At 37.9% G+C, this 27,942-nt stretch overlaps 1 protein-coding gene and 1 long non-coding RNA gene across 7 annotated transcripts in view; one reads left to right on the forward strand and one right to left on the reverse strand.

The window, feature by feature from the left end:
• Positions 1-27,942, reverse strand: part of VTI1A (vesicle transport through interaction with t-SNAREs 1A) — a 273,601-nt gene that overhangs the window by 136,749 nt on the left and 108,910 nt on the right. The gene's annotated exons all lie outside the window — the stretch shown is intronic.
• LOC108510316 lies at positions 7,620-25,200 on the forward strand. 2 transcript variants are annotated; one of them, XR_001878789.1, is made up of 3 exons: positions 7,620-7,920; positions 8,021-8,112; positions 25,101-25,200. It is a non-coding gene; the product is annotated as an uncharacterized LOC108510316 (long non-coding RNA). The 2 variants fall into 2 exon arrangements; XR_001878790.1 differs by lacking the exon at positions 25,101-25,200 and adding an exon at positions 9,969-10,107.

Here is a 27,942-nt window from a genome sequence, read left to right on the forward strand (position 1 = left end):
TGCATATAAGAATGAATAAAAAAAACAATGAATAAAAAAACCCTGCAGCATAAACAGGAACTGATCCTTTGAGCTCTACTTTAAACTGTCCATGCTGTGAGTCAAAAACAAAGTAGTTTTGTGTATGAGACTCAATTTGGGCATTGGACTTCTGAGATCCTATTAGAGCAATCACCAAGTGTTAAAAAGACAAAACATCTTTTCAGAGACCACTGCCAGACAGCAAAGAAAACGACTCTTTAATAAAATCAGATCAATTTTCTAGCTAACCTGTCCCAAGTGGAAACAACATAAGACAGGTTCCCAGAGAGTCAGCATTAATGATGGGCCCTTGCAATGAATATCATATGCTTCCCTGGACATAACAAAATTGCCTGGGGCAACTTTCATATGAGGGCTGGATTGCAAGTTGCCTGTCTTGCTTCTTTACCCTTCCTAACCTAACTCCTAGGCTCTTTTTCTTTTTTTTCTAAAGAGGTAAGATTTCTCAGTGTGCTTAACTGTGATACAGAGTACGTGTTTAAACATATTATGGAAAAAATAACAGATTTACTCAGTCACGAGATCTGAGTTCAGTTCCTGTCTCTGGAGACAAGGTGCAGCCTGACACTGGGGAGGTCACTCTGGATTTCTTTTACATGATCTTCAGCAGCCCACGCTGCTGTGCTCTGAGCAGATATCAAGCCCACATCAGTCTGATGTTTCACAGCTCTCCTTACAAACTGTCAGTCTCTTCTGGACTCACAAGGTTGAGGTTCAACATCATACAGACAACCATTATTCTATTTTCCAGATGAAGATTTTTGTGCAGGCAGAGGATGCTCAATGCTATGAAATCCAGGACAGGCAACGTCCAAACTGTGCTCAAACCCTATCTGAGATAAAAAATAACAATAATCCTGGACACGAGAGTGTTGAGGATAAATTGCCAAAAGCAGATAAGACATTCTACCTAAATATTAGATAGATTAGATACATTATTTCGAAAAAAAAGCAAGTATGTTTGTCTCAAAATACTTTGGTGTAGGTTATTGGAGAAGTTTTGCACTAAAAAGGCCACAAAGAGGATTTAAGTGCCAGGTATCACATCGCTGGGACACACTGTTGAATATGACTTCAGCATGTATGGGACATTTGACTAAAGCATCTATCATTTACGATATTTATATTGAGAGAGCTGAGATTGTTCAAAAGCTTTTCCAGACAGCTTTTTATCTACTAAAATCAACACAAACACTGAAAGAACAATATATATTGTACCTTTTTGCAACTGTTTTCATTAAACAAGTAATAGTTATTCCAGTGCACTCTCAAATCCCCTCAAAACCAACAAAACAAATTCCCCAAAACAGCCCAAGAGACAATAACTGCTATTTCAAATGCACTTCCACTATTGGCTTCTTCAAATCTCTACTGCTTTTCATGAAAGGGAATTTTTTTGCACACAAAGACCAGTGGGAAACACTTTTTTCCCAGTTGAGAGTACTTGGCAGACTTTTTTAGCAAGTTTACACTGTAGTAATTTTTTATTTTTATTTTTTTACTTTTGCAGTCATCCCTATCTATATTACAAAGAAAACCAGGTAGCCATTGGATGCCTGATTAAGGAAGCTGAAAGGACAATGAAGACACATATTATTTGCATTTGCAGTGGGTTTGGACTAGATAATCTCCAGAGCTGCCTTCCAACCCCAACCATTTTGTGATTCTGTGACACTCAACAAATCTAGGGTTATTTTTATTTTTCTTATGCCTAGATCCAAAGCATTTATGCTCCTGAGATTTCAAGATATGATGTTTTACAAGTGATGCTAACATACTCTCAAGTATTAAAAAGATTTGAAAAAAAATTCAATTAAAAAATGCAATTACTACAAACACAGACTCTGTGCCAGGAGTTATAGGAAACAAACACATATATAATAAAACCAAAACCACAACTGGATACTAATGCATTCTATTAAACATGACTACCTTTAAGTTGGGGTGATACTGATATCATATAATTTGCAGAAAAATATTCCTTCATTGCATCAGCATACTTAGAAACATGGAAAAAAATATATACTAGAGAAAACCCAGCTGTGCTGCGTTATGCAACAGGAATATTTCAACTTAGAAGTAGCAAATTTGCCTTTTATTTCCAAAGTATTATCCATAATAACTTTTTTTTATTAAATGTAAGCTATCAAGCGACAGAAATTAACTTTTTTCCTCTTTTGCATTTCTCCTAGCATTTAATTGCTTTGTATTACGGTAGAAAGCTAAGTTGGACATCTATACTTTTTAATTAAACACAGGCAGGTAGTAGCATCACACTTTAAATATAAATATCAAGAAAGCAAAAAATTGGCGGAGCACACCTCCTCACACATTAATTTCTATTCATGTTACTCTAGTGGTTTAGTAACCTCAGTTTCAAATTAATCCAGACTGTTTACACATATGCTAGCTTAAAATATGTTTTCAACAAATAATTTCACAAGTTGGCAGAAAACCCAGCTTCCCTCTGACACCAGAAAAGCTCGTCTTGTGCTCAGAGCACTGCATCTGAATTTGGAGAACCGGGTTTGGCTCCTTGCTCTGACACACACCTCAGAATTCATTTAATTATGTCATTCATAACATGGGGCTTGTCATTTCTCTCTCTTGCCTGGTGACATTGTTGAATACTGGGAATAGGGACTGAGTCTCGTGGTGGGTTTGCACAGCGCGATCAGGTCACGATGCTGCAGTGGCACGTAACTCCTGATGGCACTCGCTGGACACCCACCCGCCTCCATGACCCTGACCCATCGTACCTGACACACAGGAGCCTCATCTTATTAATTTTTTATTAAATACCTGCAAAGAATGGAAACTAAGTATAAGAAGCTACTGAAGGAAGGCGCAAATTACCTTACTGCAATTAGTCAGAAATTTAATTTTAACAAGCAAGCATTTAAAATGCAAAAGCATTGCAAAGTCATCTAATCTCTTTCCCCAGTTGAAATTTCCACCTGACAATGAAAGACACAGGCACACGAAACTGAGAAATACATGTTTTATTATTCTAAAGAATATCAGTCCAGCTGCTGAACAACACGTATGTGAAATGCTTAAGACAGTGAGAAAGGTTGTGACTGTGAACACACTGGTGTGACCCAAGGTAAAAAGAAATTTTACTCACCATATGAAATGCAAACTAGACGAACGCCCAGCAAACTCTGGTTTTATATTTTTTTAAATCTACTTCATGCATCAAATTATCTACCAAACTCCCTACTTATTTGTCTTTAATGACTAGTATGAAAATAGCTATCTTTTCTTAAGTGCACTGTAAACTGAATGACCATCCTATAAAAACCCACTGGATTTATAGTGCTAAAAGCCAAAGTCCCAGAACCGTACTTCTGTTTACTTGAGAAGTATAAACCATTACCCAGAAAACAGAGAGGCCTTTTAGAAAGACTGGAAAACAAATGGTTTAAAAGCATTAAGATCTACATATCTTTCCTTCCCATACATTCAAGGCCATCAATCATACATAATCCAGAACATACGAGGTGCAAAAGTGCTAAAAAGGGCCCATTAAAATACAAGTCTTTCCAGGTGTACCACCCAATCACTAGAACTGAACACAGAGCAAAACCAGCTCCCATTTATACACACAATACCATTAGAGGCAATTTATCATGTCTTCCTAAAGTGATATATAGCACGTTATGAAATTGCTCATTAACTCTCCCGGCAAAAGCCCAGCATGCCCCCATGTACTCAAGTGACTGTAATTGGCATTTCAGAGACCTCAGCTTAGAATTCACAGTTATTTACAAAGCTCAGCTTCCATAATCAACTTTTTAACCTGCTTCTAGTAATATCATTAACTTCTTTTTTTTTTTTGAGTTTTCCTTATTATGCAATGCAACAGTTCCTTTTCAGCCCCCAAAGAGATAGTGTTTGAATTAGATTTCTTCTTCTGCTTTACCATTCTCCCTTCAAAAAGAACTATAAAAGCCCAAGCTCGTGCAACCCATGCCTTTACTATAAACACAAAAAACCCTCATTAAAACAGCATTGTAATAAGTGTAGAGCCACAGAAATCCTTTTTTTTTTTTTTTTCAATTGGGAAAGACAAAGCATTCTCGGAAATATCCAAGATCATGATCATAATCATCTTAGCACATAAGTATCATTAGTCACAAAGACCTGCATTTACAAAGCATTTCAGCACATGCTTAAACTCCAGCACATGTTTAAGTCCTGCTGCCTCCAAAGGGACTTCATGTGCACAGCTGGCGAAGGGCCAAACAGCCAACTTCACATATCAGCACATGAGCAGTTTCACACCCATGCTTCGCAGGATGACTTCCAGCCAAAGGCCTCGATATCCTTCCCGTGGGAAGACAAGTGTCACTGTCTTGTTCAGCTGGATGAGAAACAGAGACACAGGGTTTGGCCAGCTTAGATCCTCTCCCCAGCACTGTGCCAGAGCCAGGAATTAAATCTTTTCTGATGAAACTTTATCAACCCCAAACGGTTCCCCATTCATGAGACCACTGCTGCCTCAATCAGGATTCAAGCTCTGCTGTATTTGCTTTGTCTGCTCTGCACTGGCAAGCACAGGATGCTTACAGCAGCCACAAATGCTGTCCTGGAAAACAAAGTCCTTGTGGAAGAGCCACACAGCAGCTCAGCAGCTGGACCATGCAAGGCAATGCTAATGGACTTACCCGGCTTTCTCTCCCTAAGCCCACACCTGAGAGAAAACATTTCAGCACAAGTTGATACTTCCAGACTCGCCTAGAAGTCCTCATCTCTGATTTGTTTAACTACTGCCAGTCCCAGTCTCTACCTATCACTATTGTGCCTTGAAATTACAGGAAACCTTTTCTTTTTTTTTTAACTTCACCCCATTTCAGACTTTCTACTATTTTTTCTGATAGCAGGTAAGGTTCACTGTCACAGACAGAAACGTACAGAAATGTATTACAAGAGAGATGCTTCAATTGAGGGTAGAAAATGCAGCTCAGCAGGCAAAAGTCAGGGAGAAGGCAATTCCCTCTGAGAGTGTCTGTTGTTTTATGGGTTAATATAGAGGTCCTCAAACCATTTCATAATTGCATCACTTCTTAATAGAAGACTGCCTTGCTGGCACCTTTCCATTTGCAGTTGTCTGGACCACCTGCCCTCTCCATTTGCAACTGCATTACATACCCATGACATCCTAGAAGAGCAATGCCTCGTTAGTAATCTATTTTATTTTACCTTGTGGCAATTTATCAGACTGAAATAAGGAGAAGGGCCAGCTCCTCACTGCACACAATTAGTTATGAAAGAACTGATTTTTAGGAATGAAGCTGAAAATTCTAGTTATTGTAATTTATTTGATTCCTCAGCACAGACAGAGCCCTTGCCCGTGACTGTGTTGTGATGTCTGTGTGGCACACTGCCCACCTCTGCTGTGACTGCTTATGGACAGTCACTCAGGGCATGGTAACATGTGACATACTAATAAGCCCAGTGTACTCTGCACAGGAGTCCCTGTGGATGGTTTGAGGAGGACAGGACACAGATGACTGCAAATAAGAGTAAGTTTTGCCAACAGTAGCATAGCCCTGTCATCGCCTCTTTAACTGTTCTAAGTCTGATCCTAAACCAATCCCATTCGACACTAAAGGATACAAAGATATCAAAATCATCCCCAATCACTTCGAGAGTATCTTGAATAGCTCATTCAAAAATTAATTGCAGTATGTCATCCTTTGTAGTTCACAGCCTATTGTTACTGCCAGGTGCACTGGCAAAGGCAGTATTCGCCTCTTGCTTTAGGCAGCGTTTTTCCCAGTAGAGGACATTTTCCTCTAATGACACTACCACAAGATTTAGAAGGTAGCATTAAATAAAATACGAGCAATACTAGGTATCACAAGATACACTTGAATAAAGTCCACTCCAGAGCTCGATAGCTGAAAACCAATGGAGAGATTGCAAGCATCTCTTCGAGAAATTGTCTGATATCCTATTCCTTACAAAGAAAAAGTAAGATTCAGAGACAGAGTGATTTGACCAGGATCACTTGGGATGCCTGTGGCAGAGATGCTAACTGAACACAGCTCTTTGTGACTGGATACAGCTCTCTACTTTGTAACTACAAAAACACTTTCTCCCTCTGCCTGCCTATATTTAGTCCCTTAATCTTGCTGTGTTGGTTTGGGCTGTGATAGAGTTAATTTTCTTCATAGTAGCTGGTATGGGGCTGTGTTTTGGATTTGTTCTGGAAACAGTGTTGACAATACAGACGTTTTTGTTATTGCAGACCCTTGGAGGGACTGCATAACATGGAGCAGTGTTTGGTAGATGGTGGCCAGGGTCCAGCACAGTGCAGGAAGTTCTGCCATCCCTGGGAATGCTCAGAAAACGTGTGGACGTGACACTTGGGGACATGGGTTAGCAGTGAACATGTGGGCAGTGCTAAGTTAATGGTTGGACTCTATGATTTTAGAGGTCTTTTCCAACATTAACAATTCTATGATTCTAAGTTTTGCCTCTTTGGAATAGCCACAGCATTTTTTTCCCCCAAGCTTTCTATCACTTCATCAGGATCCTGTAATTGTTCAGGAGTGAAGTTTCAGACCAGTGGATGTAAGAAGTTTCCTAGATATTCTCCCACATGCTGTGCCATCCATTGCCATACCCTCACAAAGCATAGATCATATTCCTAAATGGGTTGTGAACCTTGGACAAAATCACAGCTATATTCCTAGGAAATACCAATAAAAGTATTTTAACTATTCAAGGATGTTCAAGATACTGAGAAGGTCTTGTAAGGAGGGAGAAAACATCACAGAGGAAGGTAGCAAAGGTGCCATTCTGTAATTCCTCCACAAAAAAAAAAAAAACCTTCTCAGAGGAAGAATTATAATCCTTAGTTGTCTGGATGAGATGGTACCCAAAGTACAGTGGCTTCAGTACAGAGCCCAAATACCAGATGAAGCCAAGGTCAGTGTTTTAACAACAAATCTCCCAGGCAAAACACCACTAATCACTGCAGAGTACAGGAAACTGCAAGACCCAACACCAATCCTTAGCATGTACAGCAAAAAAAAAGCACATGGTGCAGATCAGATAAATTAATATTGAGAACAGATGAATTAATATCATGACCCACAGCTACTAACAGATATAAATCCCTTCTAATATCCTCTGGTCAATCTGTTATTATCCCAAACCCTTTGAGCCCCACACTGGGTGCCAAAAAGGACTGTCATGGTTTAACCACAGACAACCCCAACTCAGCCTCATGCAGCCACTCACTTGCTTCCCTCCTGGTGGGAATGGGGGAGAGAATCCGAAAAGAGAGAAAACTCATGGGTTGTAATAAAGACAGTTTAATAGAGAAAGCAAAAGCCACACACATAAAGAAAGCAAAACAAGGAATTAATTTACTTCTTCCTATGGGCAGACAGGTGTTCAGCCATCTCCAGGAGAACGGGGCTCTGTCACATGCAATGGCCACTTGAGAAGACAAATGCCATCACTCTACATGTCTCCCCCTCCTTCTCCTTCCCCCATTATTACATGCAGAGTATGATGCCATATGACATGGAATATTCTTGTGGTCAGTTGGGGTCAGCTCTCCTGGCTGTGTCACCAAGTTTTTGTGCACCCCCAGCCTGCTCACTAGTGGAGTGGGGTTAGGAGCAGAAAAGGCCTTGACACTGCATAAGCACTGAGCATAAGCACTGCATAAGCTAAGCAATAACTAAAACATCTCCATATTACCAAGATTATTTTCAGCACAAATCCAAAATACAGCCCCATACCAGCCTAAAGAAAATTAAATTTATCCCAGCCAAAACTGCTACACCCATGTGTACAAAGAGTTAACAACTCGGTGTATTCACAGGATAGGCAAAAAGAACAGACTTAATACTGAAGGTAGGAAAAAATCATATAAACATATTAAAATCTAAGAACTCAGTACAGTTATTGCCTCTGACTTTTCACTCCTTTTCTGCTCCTGTGGCCTGTGTGACAGTGCAGTGCATCCTCAGGAAACACACAGACTTCCTCGGGTAGCCAGAACAAAGGGGTCCACCCAGCACCACAACACAGCAGCCCACAAGACAGGTAAGTCTTAACATGGTTGCAGAACTAGAAATCACCAGTCTCATTGTGTCCAGAGAAGTTAGCATTTTTCTGTACAGCTTTTGAGATTGGTTTTGGATGTGTTTCAAAGCAATTCCATTGCTGCCATAATAACACATCTTCCAACGAAAGGTTTCCTTGCCAAGACTAAGTATGAGGAGGAAACTAATGACTTGATGGAGATTTGGTTCTGGCACACATCTCTCAGAAAACCACACTTCAGGTTATTGGAAATATTTTTTCTGTTAAATATTAGTGTGACTTTTCAATATTTCTGCCAAATGATCTGCCACCCTAAGGCTCAGGGATTAGGGTGAACTCAGTACTTCATACTGCTCAAGACCCTTCTACGCATCTTGGAGTCTTCAAGCTAACCTTGTCTCATCCAGAGTATCAGAAAGGCCAAAGAACAACTATTTTCAATACATCCCAAGCTAATATGGAACAGTAGGTTTTGCACGTTTATGTAAGTCTTAAAATGTGGTAAAACACATGCTGAACTAGTGTCTCAACACTGTCAGAACTGCACTTAATGTATAGCTTTGCCAGAAAAAGTGTGCTGGTGTGGTAGTCAATGTCTTCCCTTTTCCAGTTAAGGAACATACATGCAGCATTTTTCTTCTGTCATCCACATCAACCAGTGGGACAAAAATACAAATAACACAATCAAATAACAACACAAGGCTGCTTCTTAGTTCATTGCAATGAAATGTGAATGCATGCTTTACTTTCACCCTAATTCTTACCTGATATTCTTCATCATCAGCTCTGTACAAAGAGGTAAGAATCTTTATCTCCAATTTTCAGATAGGGAAATGGAGGTAAAAAGACACAAAATGGCATGCCAAAGCACTCAACTACTATTAGCAGAGCCAAGAAATTAACTTCAATTTTCTGAATCCTATTTTCAGAGGTCTGTTTGTTACACTACACCTAGAGTTTTTTTCCTTAAAAATATCAACATTATTTTTCATATAAAATTTACACACTATGGATTTTTATACATACTGAAAAAGTAATTTTAAATACTAAAATGAATACATTCCTCTGTATAGCACTCTGCCAAACATTTTCAAAACAACACCCTAAGGCACATTCTTGCAATCCAGGGATCTGGAATTTATGCTCTATTATCTTTTTTCCTAACACAGTGCTCTATCTTCAACCAATTTCGAGCCTGTGGATTTAGTTTAATTTCAAAGCCTAAGCAGTTGGCTTCTATAAGGCCGCCTATATTTCGGAAGGACTTGAGACCCAAGACCGAGATGTAAATTCATGGAAATTAAAAAATTAAGAAAATAAATTAAAGATTATATGATTTCAAATGAGGTCCTCTTAAAGGTCTAAAATATAACTCTAAAGCAAGACCAGTGAGTTATGTACAGCCTCTGACGTTTGCATCTACATATTTGGTCATGAACTACAGGATGCTCATCTCCCAGACAGCCTTTTAGCATTTAAATTTTTACCACAAGAAATAAATTACTGCTATTGTTTTCTCACTTTGGGCAATTTGAAATCAGATCTTACACAGGATGGACTCCAAACACCATTGTCTTTCTGATTTTCTGATTTCCAACACAAACCAGTTTTGCGTCCATCCTGTGAGCTCCTCATTTCACCTGTGAACTCAAAGACAAATCGCTTTCTGTGAGCCCCCAGCACTGTCAGCTGGATCTTTCCCACATTCCTCATTTTTCCTTACTGGAACCACAGACCCATCTAAGTTTTACTATGGTATCTATCAATGCTTTGTAATTTGTTTATCCAGGACAGCTCAACTCTGATGGAGCATCTGTTTTTCAGCAAGGTCTTGCTTTTGTTACCCAATTTTCCAGCTGGATTGACAGAGGCACAAAGAAGTCAAGTGACCTGCCCGGGTCAGACAGCGCCGGTGGCTTGGAACAGATTGGAGCCCTCCTGTCTCCATACCCTGCACTGGACCGTGGTCCCTTTTACAAGTTCTTCTGCTCTAGAGATAAATTGTGTCCACTTTTCCCTCTTGTCTTCCCACTTGTCCCTCTTTTCCCTTCTTGTCATAGTAAGCCCCCCTCATTTTGTTTATATGGTTGTTTCACTTCTGAATATAGGTTTAAGCTACTTGGAGGTCATTAAAATATACACAATGAAGCATTCAAGGCTAATTTTTCAGTGGTCTGGCCTCCTGATCCTTCTCTTGAACTCAATGACCTGGCAAACTTTTCTACATCAGGTGTTCATATTTCCTCTTCGACTTCCTTAGGGAAGAAGGAATGCAACTCATTTGCCACTTGTACTTTGTCAAATTTTAATTGTTATTAATTTTCCACCTAACCACTTCCAGTGAGATTTCAGGCTATTTGCAGCTTCATTTATCATGGGATTTCTATTCCCATTACACAAATACAACCTGCTGTTTACAGTTACTACACAAGTAAAGATGCTCATACAGACCTGGCCTTACTACTGTATATTTTTCACTTTCAACTTTAGAACTTGGAGGCTATAAACATGAAGTTCCTGTACTCTAGATCAGAAGCTACAGAACTCCAAGGTTGACTCTTGCTTTTCTCAGATCTTAAACATTTTTCTAGGCTTTCTAAATCTCACTCTGACTGTCTGCAAAACTATGAGCTTCCTACTTTATATGACTGAACTGAAAGTAAATCGGTTAAGGGTCGTAAAGACGGAAACTGTTAAAAAGCTATTCCACTGGGGCATAAACTTCCTAATATAGTCTCATTCTTAAATTCCAGCTGAGCCACGCTTTGCTTCAGACCCAAAATGGCTTTGAAAAATTCACATACTCTTTATCTACAACAATAATGTACTACTACAGCACTGCTGAACAACTTCCTTTAAGGTTTATTTTCTTGAATAAACCTATTGATCTTAAATTCCATTTGTACTTTAAACCAAAGATTATGAGAACAAAGGGAGCCTAATATTACTATTTCAATAATATTTCAGAGTAAAGTACATAAATAATGGTACCTTAGTTATTAATTAAGTGAAACCTTTACTAAGTCTCAAAATACCCCTCTGTTTAATAAATATATTTTTTTTTTCCTTGAGAATAATTAGATGCACTATTACTAGGTAACTAAATATCTGATTTGAGGTAAGCAGGTGTAGGAGGTAGATGTCTGGCTATGATATACCAAAATTTAGTTCAGAAACAGCATACTCTACCTGAAAGTGCCAGAGCTGTTTCTGTTAACTTCAGTCAAAGTCAATTCCATGACCACATTGGCTTCTCTAGAAAGAAGACTATTTGCTAAGTTTGTATCGCCATTTTTTCAATGTCATCTGAGAATAAATATTTACATTAGTATGTCCAAAATCAACTTAAAGTGGTAAAAACAACCCATTCATGCTAAGCCTACTTGCTCTCCTTTTACTCACAACATAATGCATATTTACATATATACATGTAATCCATAAAATACCACACACAGTTCACTTACTTCCTTTAGTGAATTTCAGCCAACACCTGACTGTGTAATTTATGACTCTTGTTATCATTACCTTGGTTTTTCTTGAACTCTTTTATTATGTCCCTAATGACGTTGTCATCTAGTTGCCCAATTTATCAAGCTTTATCTAAGCCCTCCAAACATGCTGCCTCTAGCAAGGAATTTTTCTCTGTCAGGTGGATGGACAAGAATCCTCACCGAACTCACTCATTACTAATTCTCGTGTTTCCATAATGGTAGTTTCTGAAAAAGCACAACCCTCTCAAAACCTGTTGGTAATGCACAAGAATGGTTAATTCAAGAAGGACCTTCTCAGCCCTCCTTTACACGTGTTGCAAGTTTGCCTGTGCCTTCAATACCGTTCTTTGTTAGTATTTACCTAAACCACAGGTGTCCTGACATCATCACACCTAACAGGTTAGTGGGCATGTCAGGGCCTGAATCCACAGAACTCACAGGCAAGACAAACACACGATAATGCAACCCAAAGGAGTGATTTTTATGCATCTTTGTGACTACAGAACTATACTTTTGTGTGCAAGACGCATTTTGTACACCGCATATTTCTATTTTGAGGGCTGTGACATGATACAGTAAGAACTGTTGAGTATTAGGTGAATATCTACCTGTCTTCACATCCCTCTCCTACTTTAAAGATCTATGGTAAAGGGTCTTTGGATCTTGTGAGGAAATAGGGCAAATCATAATTTTTTTTTCATGGGGCAAGAGGTGTTCAGAGAGCAACTGATAATTTCCATTCTTTTGAGAGACAAAAGGAAGGCAGGGTTCAATTAACAGGCAAATAAAGAGTGGCATAGCTAGGTGTGTAGTTATTTCTTCCCAGAAGCAAGGTTATTCAGTATCTAGACAGACATGTAAAGTTGGTTATGATACTATAAAGGCACCAGGGCCCCTGCAGAGCTAGAATTACAGGGTTAGTGTGCAAAGAAAGTAGGCCCAGAAGGAGGAGAGGTATTTTGGAGGAAGCAAGGGTGTAAATGCTATTTTGGCTTTTGTTTTAGAATTCTTGGAACCAAAGAGGAGACTGAAATGAAAAAAAAAAAGCATCAGAGTGGGGGTTGTGCAAAGGAGCCAATTCCAAATGGAACTTTTATTTGAGGTGGCTCAAGTACTGATGAAATACAGCAAGCTTAAAGCATGAGTTAAAAAATACTGAATAATGTCATATATGTTGAAAAAGGTAAAGAAAAATTAATGGTACTATTCTGTTGTTTTAGATGCTATGTAAACATTTTCACTTTACACTTTACTTCTGCAAAATTCTTCTTTCTTGTGGCTAAACCTTTAAGATCAGAAACATTGTGAATTACAATATTAGCCAGAAACTCAATGATATTCAAGGTCAAGGCATATCTGCTATTTCTTGGCTTGGACGTTTGGTTTCTTTGGACCAGAATCACTCTCAAACCTCATTAATGATGTGTAATGGTAGGCATTCAGTCTCACTAAGTTAACTACACTTTATACAATGGATAAAAAGTTAGCCCCTGCCTTAAACAGCTTCCTTGACAAGTTAGGAAACACAGGCTCAGAAAGACTGAGAAGCTTTACACACAATAATGAGAAGCTTCATGGCAGATTAGAACTGAAAACACTTTACCACCATCCGAGTCATGTGCCTTAAGCATGGAGTAAATCTTCTCTCATTTTCTATATGCTATGTTGCAAAAGGTTTTAAAAAACAAAACTAAGAGAACTGATGAGCAGATTCTATGCATTGCTGTAGCAAAAACCCCAACATCCCAATTGTCACAGCTCCCAAGAATATAATCGATTTTGCTGCGTGTAAAGTTCTGAGAATCTGGGAATTCCCATTTCCACACACCTGATAAACAAAGAGGTGAACCTAGATTTTGCATTATACTCATCTTTCTTCCCAGAATCACAGACTTCTTGGAATTGGTTGGAAAGAATGTCTTGAAAACATCTGGTCCAACCTCTCTGCTCAAGCATGGTCACCTAGAGCAGGTTTCCCAGGAGTCTGAATATCTCCATAGTTGGAAACACATGGTTAGTGTCTCTGGTTAGTCAAACACATCTGTTTTGTCAAGATCCAGGGCTTGATTCTTTTTCCCTGATTCCTACAGCCATGTGAGGGAGAATATTACTCAAGACACTCTCAATGGGTTCAGCTTTATGGATAAAGGATCTATGGGAGACCTGCATTCCTTTGAATTGGCAAAAGGATGGGGGATGCCCTGTGTCATCTCAAATGGCTGCAGTTCTGTATCTCTGGGTGTCTGAGTTGTGCCTTCAATCCCGGACAATCCTTTTCCACTTAGTTCACAGAACTAACCCACCCTATTACCCATTTGGTTCATTTGAGCCTAGAGAAACTTTTCAAATTGTCTGTCCATACTTTCTGTAACTAATTGGTAACTAAACCATGGTCTCTTAGTTCCTAACTACATATTTACTAGGCCCAACAACTGTTATTTACAAAAATTAACTCTGACATGCTCTTGTTACAAGCTTAACCATTTAATCCCTGATAACCATCACTTCTAAATCTATTGCATCCACACCATCACCATGAGTACCATACAGTCATTAGTCCATCTTCAGGGCTATCACTTGAAGAAGATGCCAAGAGACCATTACATAGTTGGGGGTTGGACTACATAATCTTTAAAGGGCCCTTCAACTTAAACTATTCTATGATTCCATAATATTTGCATCCAGACTTTGATATCCATGTCAACACAATAAAATTAACCTCTAAATAATAACAGCATTATTAATAACACTGGGAAATTAATTCATAGCCTCACACCTTGCCTCCGACTGCTGTAACTGTGCACTCACAGTGAACTGTTCTCAGACATCCCAAATCTTGCTCTTGTTAATGGTTTTACAATGACAACAAAGCCCAAAACTTTGTACTGGTAAGGACTGCTTTGTCTCTGCTGTCAGCAGTGTAAACCTGCCAGTTACAGGAAATGAAGATCCAGCCCAGTCTCCCTTTCCTAGGAAAATTTCCACTTTTTAAAATGCAACGCTATAGGCAGTTATTTCTGCAGATCCAAACCCTTCCATTCAAGATGCTTAGAGACTTTATATCTCCTACTAATGTATTCCTTGGGGAAGTTACTATCCTCCAAGTCGCCCATAGTTATTGTTAGGAAATCATTAACCCACAGCTCTTTTCAACTCTTGGTAATTATGAAGTTAAAAAAAGGGAAAGTTTTGCTGCTAATAGTTGCAACAATGTATTTGTTTGCCACATGCGATGGAAATCTGATAGACAATATCTGTGCACTCCATCTGTTACACTGGATTGATCCACTGATGAGATTCTTTTCAGAAATCTGCTTACCCCTGCTGGTGCTGCAAGCTTGAAAGAGAAAAAACACTTTCTTCTCCTAGTTCTCTTGTGTGGTGGTCGACCCTGCCTTCCTCTCCATTAGAACCCATCCTGCTGCCACAGATCTCACAGGATTTATATTGTTTTGATTCCTTTCAAACACTGTCTTGTTACCAACATCTGACAACAGTCTCTTGGGCTATCATGATTTTACAAACTGACCAGGCCTATAAGTCTCCATAAATCCCATGTGGATACAGACCTGTGAAAATGTCTTTAACTATCCATTAAAGTACACAGTAGCTCTTTTATTATATAAATAGTCATGGGTGTTCTATACTTACATGGAGGAAGAAGCTGTAATTTGGGGAGGGGGGGAAGGAGGGAAGTGCTTGAAAACTCTGCCAGAAGAGGTTGTTCTCTTAACACTCATTGCACATCAGCGAACCCATTTGCTCACCACACTGCTAGACAAGAACACACCATGGGTGGTCGTCTTGCTCCCCACCCCCTTCATAATAGCGGTGAAAAGCCACAAAATAGTGAGTCAAATTTAGGCATGACCACACATGTGGGTTTCTCACAAAGTTGGGGAAATTTCAGCAACAATCAATTCAAACAACAATACCCAGGAAAAAAAACAATGCAAGGGCATATCTACAACTGGAAAACTGAAAACTTGTGGAGTATATAATACAAGAAGGTCAGAAGATACAATTTTAATGAAATATATTATCACCCTAGCCTTATGATAGATTTAAAGCTTACTATTACAATCTGTGACTGCATGTGCATGGGTGTATATATAAGTCTATATATATATGTACAGGCAGATAGACATCAACAATTCTTCATAGCAAGTGAAAGGGAAAATCAGACTGGGTTGTAAGTGCACATGCTGTATATAACTTCCCCACTTAAATAATAGTACCAATAAAGCAAATTCCTTGCAGTGAAACCAACTCATCTGAATCAGTGAGCTCTTTCAAAACAAACTTGCTGTTTTGCAAGAATGGCTACAAAAACACTTCTGCCAAATCCAACAGTTTTCTTGGAGAGTCAAATGATGATTGGGGGGGGAGGAAAGAAATAAAATGGTTAATAGTAGGGCTGTTGCTTTTCCCAAGCGCAGCAAACTGAGCCTAATTGATGCTGACGCATGACAGACTCGTGTGTACAGTATTGCCCGGGCTCTGAGTGAAGCTGCTGACAGAGGGTAAATGGTGCATGGCAGCTGGTCCTGCCCTGGCCTGGCATGGCAGAGTTAGCACACACTGCCTGTCAAGGGATATCATGAGGGCTAATGAAGGGCAGCCCACATTTTTAAAATTCTTCTCACTGAGTTTTGGATCAGACTTTACACCATGAAGCCTTCTCAACCTTTTAGTGCTTGGTTAAGGATATGTGACACTTATTTAAAAATTAATGTGCTCTAATCAATTTAAAGTTGGAAAACTAAAAGCCAGTACATTTGTGTGCGAGAAAGAAAAAGTGCAGATACGAGTGTGTGTAAGATGGGAAGACGCAGCAGAGAAAGAAGAGATCGAGAGGATAGAAATACAGGCATTTTTGTAGCTACTAACAACAAAAAGTGGTGACATGGGAGTACCACCAATTTATTTGACTGCATTTCAATGGCCTTCTATAGCTCTTTTTAAAACAAAAAATTGTGCATTTTTAAAAGGTTTACTAAAAATAAGTTATTCTCTATAAACAACAAAGGCTTTCTCTTGTCCTGAATCTAGCCCACTGCTTTTGCAGATGAATAATTATATCACTATTCAAAAATGAGAGACATTCTGCCTTCCAGTTCTTAGGCATAAAGAAGTAAATGTAGGAAAACAGAATTAGATTAAAAAAGACCATGTGAGAAATCTACCTGATTACAAACTTCAAATCACAAGCAACAGTTTGGTTGGACGCTCAGTTTTCAGAATTCTCTGGTGGTTTCACATTCCTTTCTGTTATTTTGCATGGTAATAAATGGCAGAGATACCTCTGGTTTAGCTTTTTCTGAAATATTCTGCTTATAGACAAATGGAAAATCCACATGTAGAAGACTCCAGGAGACTTTTCAGGGTATTTCACTGACCAGTGCAGAATTGTTTCTTGCCACAAATCCCTGAGGGCTTTATCCTGGTTCCAAAAAATCCCTGGCATTTTCACAACTGACTTCAGGATTTCAATAGTTATTTTACATGCCAGTAAAGAGAAAGTGCTTGGTTCTCATCTAACCTGGAATGGCTTATCCCCTGCCAGTCACTATTAGCCCGTGTGGGATGGTCTCTGAGTTTATCAGACAGAAAGGATTTATGTCCTGGGCAAACTGACCATCTTTTCTGCTTCTGTACACCAAAAAGAAAGACTCTGACAACTGAAAAAAAAAGTTGTTATAGTGTTGTTACTCCTTGCTACTGCTTTAAGTCTTACAACTTATACCTTCTTCTCCAAACTATTACTATGCAGAGTGAAGGGAAAAAAACACCATCTGAAATACTAAACTTAAGAGGAGAAAAAAAAGGAAAAAAAGCAGCAAAAAACTTCCTCATTCAAAATTCAAATTCCTCATTTGAAAACCACAAACTGCTGCATTTACTTGATAAATAAAAACTGCTAATTTTTTAGGTTTATCAGTTAATCTAAGAAAAAGTTAACCTAACCCAGGCAAATACAATAGATCATAAAGAGGTAACACACTCTGAGAAACCTATGCAAGAAGCTTATTACAGACAGAATGTTACCCTTGTGTAAAGCAGTATTGGAGAGGATGCTTTTTTTATCAGATTAGCTGATAACTTTGGGAAAAATAATGGGTGGTGAGTTAAAAAGGTATTATTCACCCCTCTAAAGCTAAATTATCACAGGTCATTAGGTTATAAACAGATTGTTCCTACTACATGTAAGAAATTTTGTGTTAATAAAAGGTGGAAAATATTTTCAATTGGGTATTCAGTGTAAGAATATATTCCCTCTCCATATTTCCTTTGTATGTTTGAGATAAATGTAGGATACCACAATTGTAGGATACCACAATTCTCTCAATTTTCTCTCAAATTTTCCCACTGTCCCTCCTTTAAAGAAAACTTAAAGAAACCTTCATTCAATTATTAGCTTTTTATAATTGAGCACTCTTGTCTATTTGATGACTCGAAATCCCCTTCTTCCAGTACAGACTGTTCTAATAACACCATAACTTGTGGCATACAGTCTACATTATTTTTCATCTCTTCTCTGTAATTCAGGTTTTAACTATTAAAATATTTTTCTTTCCCAAGTCTTTAAGCATTTTCTATTGTCTGCAGTGTTTGACAAAAACTATGTATAGTTCACTTTTCTTTACTCAATTTCACGTCTTACTTCTTCCATGACATGACTTCATCCCTTATTTGTAGACAAAGAGTACTGTGCATGATTATACAATCATTGCTACATATATATTACACTTTCTACTTCCAATATCACGAACTCATGAAACTACATAGTTTTCAATAAAAGTAAATAATTTTTGTTTTTTTTTTAAAGATACTTTTTTTACAGTAATCTCCAAAATCTCTTAAAAGATCCGACCTCTGTCTAGTTTTAAATGACAGAGTGGTTTGGATTTTTTTTAAATTGAAAAAAAGAGAGGAACACCTGGTGCCTAAATAAATGCATTTCATCAATTTTGAAAAATCTGTTTTTATGGCCAAATCTGTAATTTGGCTTTGTAGGAAAAGGCTGCAGTGTACTATCAGCCTTGTGCTATCCGAATTCATGTGGTACTGCATGATTTTGCAGGTTTGGTTGAGGAAATATCTGCTCTCTAAAGAGAGAATAATTACTCTGAGTGTTTGACACCTGATTCTAGACTTCAAGACAGAGTTTAGTAAGTTTATACCCACGAAAATTCTGCCTGTAAAGATTCAAAATGTGAGCATTTGTACCAGATTTGAGGACACAGCAGCCTGGTATCAAACCCCTATTTTGTAACAAAAGAGTTATCACTATTCACAAGCAGTATTTGTAAAGCTGGATGCAAATTAGAAGAACACGTTGAGCGTGAGAAGGGTAAAACGTGATTTAAAATTATATGCCTGAATACATCATATATATGGAGACACACAATATCCTACACTTACAATTGTGTGTGCACAACGTATGTGCATTTGTGCACTTGTATAAACACAGGCGACCTATTTGAAAAGCTGGTTCTATGAAATTTTTGGTGAAGTCTGCATCAAAAGAAACTCTGAACGAACTGTTGCAACTTGGATTTTACAGGAACTTTGTTTGTTTTTAGCTCCTCTCTGAGAACCTCTCCCATAGACACTTTAAACTGGTCAATTCCAAAGAAACAAAAGAGATTTTCTGTAGGATCAGGTCCTTTATACTAAGAGCTAATTTTACTCGATTACACTGTGCTTGTGTGCATGTATATGCGCGGGCATAAACTATTTAAGTGCAAATTGCCAGAATGTCAGTAAATTACTGTCGGAGCTGCAAAGCATTTACATACCTTAGGCATGAGCAACCAATTGGAACTTTTAATCTTTTAACAAGTTTCTGCTCAATGACATAATAATGAATAAAATGAAGAGTAATGAAGTTGACCATAAAGCTTAGCAAATAAACATCGTACACAAATATAACAATTCCTGACTAGCTCAGCACACAAAATCTACTCCTGGTTTGCTGCCTGTTACCACATCGTGTGCTAAAACACAGTAACATCCTCCTACCATTGCTTTTGGTGATACCGTTGTTGGTCTTTTTGTAGATCACTATCTGCTGCCCTCACCATGCTGGGATCCGCCCTCATTATAACCTGCTCCCCTGCAGACAGCTTTATCTTTCAGTATTGTTCCAAGGAAGTTCTTAGAAGCTTTCTTGTCTCAATACTCCTGTCAAGGAAGTTGTAGAAATCAGCCTCAGGATTACTGACAGAAACTTTCATTTGTTTGAAATCTGAACGTATAGCCCGGGTTATCGGCACTGACAAGGTCACAGACCACACTCTATCGTTATTTCCACTTCTACGAAGACTCCATGATTAAGTCACCTAAAATAAAATTCCACTTCTGTCAAAAGACATGGCAAATCACTCGCAATAGCTGCAAAGATGACTGACCATTCACTGTCTTCTGTGGGTAGGAAAAAAGTATGTCTAGTAAGGTAATATACTTGGAGTATCTTTTCTAATTGTGACTGGCAACCCTCAAATTCATCTCGTTTCTATATGTAGAGCAAGTCTAAAAGGTATCAAATTCAATTTTGTTGAAGACAAACTTGATTCAGTCATTTGTTATAATCCAGGTAACTAAAAAGGCAGATAGGGATCTACAGAATAAGCAGTAGGATTCTGCATTAGTCCCCTACAAGACAATAGCAGAAACAAAGAAAGGCAATAATGGCCACAAGTCACTGCTGAGTGGTAAGCCTTTGAGGCAGAAATCCACTTTCAATTGAATTGATGTCCCTATCAGGAAAATGACCACCCTTATTCCTTCCCACTGACAGCCACTGAGGCAGACCGGCTGCGGACATAACAAACACTAACAACAGGGACTGTTAGAGGCTGTTTCTGCAGGATGGGTTAGTGTACCACGGTGGAGCCTTAAGGGAAGCTTGAATTGCTGTTGTCTTTGCGGTCTTTTCTCTGTAAGAAGAGAAAACTGCCTTTTTACGACATGAATAACGATTTTAAACAGTATTACATTAAAAGCTCCAGGGACAGTAACTAAAAGCAAACATTTACCTCTTACGTATTCTTACAATGAAATAGCTTGGTAACATGACATTACCGCTCCAAGGTAAATATTTACTTGTTAGTATTTGGCCCTGCATAAAAATATACCTACTTTCTCCACCCAAGATGACTTGCATTTTCTATAACCAAGACCAAAACAGCCACTCATCCCACAATTCCCAGTTTAGTATGCTGCATATACTTCCTGACCTATACTGAGATGCCTAAACATACAGAGCGATATTTGGGGCTCCGAGCATATGGCTTTCAATTCACATATCCTGGATAATGGAGGTATGATGATAAAAGCAAAGGAGGAAGTTTCCACTTCCCCTTTCAATCTCCATCTCCAGTCCAAAAGAGCATTACCTGTTAACAAACCACAGCTGAACAAGGGCTGCATCTCACCAATACACTACATCACTACAAAGAGGGCTACTATCTTTTTCCCCATCAGCTTTTACTATTATGTACTTATCACCTCTCACTTCAGGAATAAACAATATGATGATTAGCCAGACAAAAAGGAGAACAAGCAGTGTAAATAAATCTTTATGATTTCTTCTGTGTTTGGCAAGCTCCTTTGCACTATTTTGGGGAAAATTTTGAAAATTCACAAAGCCAGGCTGAGTTCTGCTTGCTCTTTCTACCTATGAACATGAGAAATATTAGGTTTAACTTCAAAATTTCTAGGAAAAAAAAGTCTGCATCTACATACTTGAAAAAAGTCATTCACGAAAAATGTTCCAGCCTTCTCATTTAGCATTTTCTTCATTACTAAAACCATCCTCTGAAAGCAAATATCACACACGTACTCCTGAAAACATCTCTTGACATCCTCAGTGTGTTCATTTACTCACTTATAAAATGAACATGCTGCTGCTCATCCTATTGAAAGGAGTGTTGGGATGCTGGGAGACCCACCTGAAGTCTGGCTAAGCAGCACTGGAGGAAGCCCATTAGCTGGGGCAGGGCAATCTGCCCCACACCCCATTCCTCATGGGGAGGAGCCTTTGCTTATGCAGTGTGGGGAGTAATGGAAGGTATATGGTTTTTTGAAGTTTCAAGATTTTTTTTTAATGCTATAACTTTGAATACAAGTTAAAATTTTTCTATAGCACTCCACTCCAAATATTGTGACATATTGTGACATTGTTAACAGTCAGCTAGAAATTTATTTTGTCCTAATTTAATCTCTGGCTAAAACAGACTAGACATTGAAGCAAAACAAAAAAGTTCATTTTGGTACTCAGGTACTTCAGCTTGAGCTACTGTGCTCTCATTTTCATATGGGAGCAGTAGTGCAGAAAAGAGAATTTCTATCCAACAATATCTTGCAATAGGTCTACATGGCAAACAATTGAAGTGATTTAAGATGCTCTCATCAGACTCTCATCCTTCTTTCAGCACCATGGATCTTGCTAAGGCTCCTGCTTTCCTGTTAGAGGTATCATCATCATGACAGCAGAGATGGTAAAACAGGAGTGTGCATTCCTCATCTGCCACAGGCAGGAATCAGATAAACTCTCCGAAACTTGTCTCACCTGGCACAGAGACATTTGGAAGAGCTCAGTTTCTTTCCCACAGTCTAGACTCTTCAGACATTATGCTCCAACTGGTGTAGAGTGACATTTTCTCTGCCAGACCTAACTAAAATGCCTTTATCCAAGGTCTTATCTTAAACTCTGTCATCTGATCAGCTGACATGATGGATTATGGAGATGCATCACCTCCAGGAAGCCAAACTCCTTCATTGTACCAGCAGCAAGACTACATGCTTGCCCTACAACTACCGCAGAGCCAGGCAGCAATTTGAGAAAAGAAAGGTTAAGGTCTAACCAGAATGAAATAGTTCAACATGGTTTGGGAACACTGAAAAGCTTAATTTCAGGATTTCCAAACAAACCAAAACTCTACAGAGCTTCCTTTTCAGTGAAGAAAAAAAAAAAAAAAAAAAGGATATTTCAACTTTCCAGCCTGATTTGAAATAAAAATGGTTGAAATCGTTGCATTTCCCACGAAAAACCACAACTACTTAGAAGCTTCAGTTAAGAAGAAGCTAGAAATTGAAGTGATGCAATTCTTGCTTTTCAAATATACTTCCAAAGTTAATAATTCCTACAGCCAGCTCCACCAGACCATTATTGCCCTACTACTGTCCTGGAACTGCTGTCTTCCCTCACAGTAGCCAAACTACTGCTTTAACTTTTTTAGTGTCTTTTGAGTGCTCAAGATCTCAGAGTAACTACTAGAAATAAGCAAAAAGGTGTAAAAGGAAAAATGGAGTTTCTAACCTTCAATGTCAGGCAAAGCAGGAAAAGCAGAGAATAATTAAATGAGAACACTCTCCCCACTTGGGGTCATATTAAAAAAAAAAAAGATAGTATTAACAAAAAAGAAGCTTCATTACTCAGTATCTCTGATATCAACAAAACTAAACCCTTGGGGAGCATTCTAATGTGAAATTATTTTTCAGATACAAAAATGGCAAACTTATGTCTTCTTCCAATGCCAAAAATACTTTTTTTCTAGGAACATGGCTGTACCACAAATTAAAAAAAAAAAAAAGCCGTAGTATTTTGAAATTTTAGCTGGCAGCTAAAATACTAAAAGTAGTAAACAGTTTGAATGAATTCAAACTCAAGTAATAACAAGAAAAATGGTGGGGAAAGATATTCATTTATAATGTCCTATAATCAACATTGTGAAGCTTGGTGCAGCAGAAAGATTTCCCTGAATAAATCCATTGTATTTTTAAACAGAGAAATTTCAGAACATAGTAGCTAGTAAATATTTAAAACCTTTGTGGTAAAGGCTCAAACCTCAAAATAACAAGGAAATGACAACTGTTTATTTTTCTCCACATAAAACTGAAAGTTATTGTAAGGTCATTATAATGTAAGCCTGTTTTCTCTTTAAGAAGTAAATAATTACACCACTGATTTGAGTAGACCTGCCAGTAAGTCTACATGTGGTTAAGTCAGATAGACCGATGCTCTAAAATTGGCAAGTAGCTAGGTCCCACAAGCTATTAAGCAACTCTGAGGTCTAGGTAGCTCACAGCCCTTTTATCGTATGTCTCTCAATGGAAAAAAAAAAAAAAAAAGAAAAAACCCCACATTTAGACTAGAGTTGTTGTGCAACCTTTGAACATGGTTCTGCATATTCCATGATAACACAGAAGCAGAATTTGTTGTAGTGTTCACCCTCTGCTGCAATATTCGGCTGCAATATCTAAGCTCTCTTCAGAAATGTGTTTCCGACTCTTGTGGTCTCAAGGAAAATCTTCATAGACACGAAATGAAAACAATTTGTAGTGACAAGACTACGTTCCTGAGTTTGCAAACAGCCTGAAATAATGATGGTGATGTCAAAGAAGATTGCATCAAATTAATGGCTGTAATCAAAACAATGAACTGCTGGCTGTTTAACCACTATCATTAACCACTGCTGTACTCAAGATTTTTAGCATTACCATCAAGGTGTTTAACCCCACCTCTTCAGGCACCAAAACTTCAGCTGATGGGCACTGTCAATACACCAAGCTTTGCTGATGAAGTTCCATAACACAAACTATGCAACGAACAGGGAGCTGGAGCTGGGCAGCTGCAGTAACCTCTACATAACAGCACATACCAGTAACTGTCCTATACAATCAATACCTTCTGATGTTTAATTGAGTAAAACTCCTTATTTAATGATTTGAATAAATCTGCTGCATCATAGTACCATGGGAACTCAGGGGACACCACTGCAAATTCTAATCCAGCCCACTACAAGACACATGTAGCTTTGCCCTCAGCCAGTTCTCACCATCATTCCTACATCTGGGTTTCCAAAGGGAAAGAGAGCTCTGCATGGGGGACAGTAACAAAATATAGGTCACATCACCATTTGTGGCATGAATGTTTACCCATTGTTAGTAAAACAATCTACATTTTCTTCCCCAAAGATAAAAATCAATCTGAGTATGAAGTTGCAACCCAGATTAAAAACAAAACAAAACTAGCTAAACCACTCACATCATGGCTTCTGCCTTGGAGCTGTGGGAGGGTTAGATGCCTCAGAGCCCTTTCTCTAATTCTGCAAGCAAATGGAAACAAGAAACCTGTATTATGCTGGTGACAGGACTGCCATCACATCAGCCCTAAGACACAAAAAGCTCCTTCTCTAAGGGTTTCATGGAACAAAATACCGACCTCTGCTAGGTCTCCATTTTGTGCCACAATCTCATTTCTACTGGTGAAACACAGAGTTCCAGTGACAACTGACTGTGACCTCTGGTTAGCACTCGTAATGCTGAGGAAGAGAGAAGCTGTAGGAACTGAACCATTTTTCCTTCTAGAGCACAGAAAAGCGTTTTCCCAGGGTAGGATATGAAAAATGCAGTATTGCTACATGAGTGCTGGTTACAAAGAATGAGGCTTTCACTCTTCAAATTAATCAATTTCTTTTTTTTTTCCAGCAATAAAAGTATTAAAAGCATAAAGAAGAGAAAGATGATCAAACTGTTGGAGATGGTATCAAGTCCATTTAAAGATCAGCACAGAGGAAGATGAGCCGAGTTTTGGAAAAAGACTAAAATAAGCATGAGGGGAGTTGCAAGAATAAACAAACAAAAAAATTCCTTTGCCTTGAAGCTCAGTAGCAGTTTGGTGCTTTTAATGGAAATATTCTTTTTCTTCTCTACAGTTTTGCAGTAGTAATTCTGCTAAATAGTAAGATTATACATATATTCTGTAAAATTTCAGCTTTCTAGCAATTTGATGACAAAGTATTTGAAAGGATCAATCTATATGCTTTCTGAATAACCATATCAAACTTCTGATTTTTTTTTCATTCCTCCTTTTTCATGTTGTAAATGTGCCATGTAATGACAAATTTGGGCATAAATTCGACAAAAACAGATAAACAAAATCAGTAGAACTACTCACAGTAGTAAAGCTATGGAGATGTCTAAATATTTGCAGGTGTCTTAGATAATAAGCTTTCACAGCAGGAACTACATATCTGTGATTAGTTCACTAGTCTACTCTAGAATTTTTGAAATATATGTAGTAATAAGGTTAACTCCGTGGTGTATTTTTCTTTGGCCCATCATAATTAAATGCAGCATAAATCTTCCATATTTTATTTTCTTTGTACATTTTCCATTGACACGTGTATATACATATATAAAAATATTTATACATTATACATAGACACAAAGAAATATCTTCATGAAGGTTACATTCAACCAATAATGTATACTGGTCAACAACAAGCAACTGCTCTTATCCTAAAAAGTGTTTAGTTGCAAAAATGTTAATGAAATCCACAGAAACACTTAGGAACCAGTTTTTTAATCTCATTACCATATCAAGGAGCTCCTGTTAATCACTGTCCAAATTCATTTGGATTTATTGCATCACAGTTATGCATACAATTAAATGCCACAAGGTCCCAGTCAGATTAAACAAATGATTTTTCCTGTAGTCCTTACAGGACTAGTAGTGACAAATCACATGGAAGTAAAATATATCATAATTAATTAGCAGAGGCCCATAGATAACCTCTCCCACAAATCTCCATGGGCAATTTTAATAGGTTTCAATATTTAAATATAAACCCCTACAAAATTGCTTAAAAATTCAAGGAATACTTGCAGTTATTATAGGTAACAAATATGTCAGTCATGTAATTTTTTATTACATAATTATTTCTTCAGGGATGTTAGAAACAAGTAATTATTTTCTTAAAAATGAATTGGCAGCAACTATTTTAAGCATGCCATTGTGAATGAAATATTATCAAATAATTGTTGTATTACTAACAACTGACTTACAGAAAAGAAACATTTCCTTATCAAAGCACATAACATCTCACCATTGTAAGAAAATTTAATCTTCTTTACAGAAGCTTCAGTAAGCTAGTAGGAATTACAGGAAGATAACTGGTCTTAATATGAAATATGAACGCCAGTGTGAGGAAAAAGGGTTCGGCTTCTTTAGCTTGATTTCCAATAGTACATTTTAGCTGTTCATTCCTCTTATATGTGTTAGGGAAAGTAACAGATGACAGCATTTCAGAGATGTGTTGGAAAAAAATCTTCCTTTATAGGAAGAAGTATTTTCTCAAATACTAAGACCTGTTCATGGTAATCTTCCTGCTTAAGAAATAGCAAATTCTACCTAAACCAATTCAAAACAATGTGTCCCCACAATGAGTGGGCTAGAAAATACATAACCTGCCAAACAAAAAGCCCTCATTTATTTCCAGAACTCAGCTTTCATCTCAGTGATTTGGATTTGTTTATCAAGTAGAGACCCTGGTGCTCCTTCAGAAAAATCTTCAGTACACTGTATTTTGTCTGCCTTCAGTCTCTTCAAAACATCAAAATGTCTCATTTCTCATTCATTCCTTGCTAATGTTCACTTAGGGGGATATTCAAAAATGTCTGTGCTAGTCCAGGAAGACTGGTCTCCTGACACTGCAGAGGAAGGAACCTAACTTAAAATAAATGTTTAATGATGAAATTATTGAACTGAGTTTAGCCTTGACATGTCTGCAATGTCAAAAGAAAGTCTTCAAGTTAAAGACAAAGTTGTACAAAATACCCAAGTTTCAACCCTGGATAGTACCAACTTCAGCCTATAGGAGAGGTATTTACCTTGAGGCACAAACTTGAGCTGAAACTCAAGTTATCTTATTTTGAGTTCCTTAATTGTGGTAGCCAATTCTCAGTAATCAGACAATCTTCCTGAAAGAATCTCTTGGAAATTACATTATTTCTTTCATTTAGATGCATCTCAATATTGACTCTTATGTTGGGTACAAAACAGTGTTAGAAGAGAGGAGGGTAAATAAGGATATGAAATTTGTGGGACGACATCATAATACACCAACAGTAAGCAAGCTGTGAATGGAATATACAAATGTTACCAGGGTCTCCAAGTCAAAATGTCAGACAAAGGAACAATGAAGAAAAATTAATTAGTGAAGTTGGCCTCTGTAATAGGAATGAATAAATATACTGGGATTTGTAATATAGCTTGTCAAACTAATTGTGAAGAGTGATAAAAATTGATGTTTAAAATATATAGCTATATTTTGTGAACACTACTGAGTCTCAAGTCAGGCAGCAATAATAAGACTTTCCACAAATAGAGGTCAAAAAAGAGAAAAATAAATCAACTTGGAATGAAAGACAACATCATAAACTTAAGAAAAAAAATTTCATTCCATTATGCCTCCTCCCATTTCCGCTGCAAGCTAAATTTTCAACTCGGTAAGTGTAAATACCTCAAAATGTAAAGGTAGCAGTACAT

Source organism: Lepidothrix coronata, unplaced genomic scaffold (genome assembly GCF_001604755.1).
Source record: "Lepidothrix coronata isolate B3197 unplaced genomic scaffold, Lepidothrix_coronata-1.0 Scaffold8, whole genome shotgun sequence".
Taxonomy (NCBI): domain Eukaryota; kingdom Metazoa; phylum Chordata; class Aves; order Passeriformes; family Pipridae; genus Lepidothrix; species Lepidothrix coronata.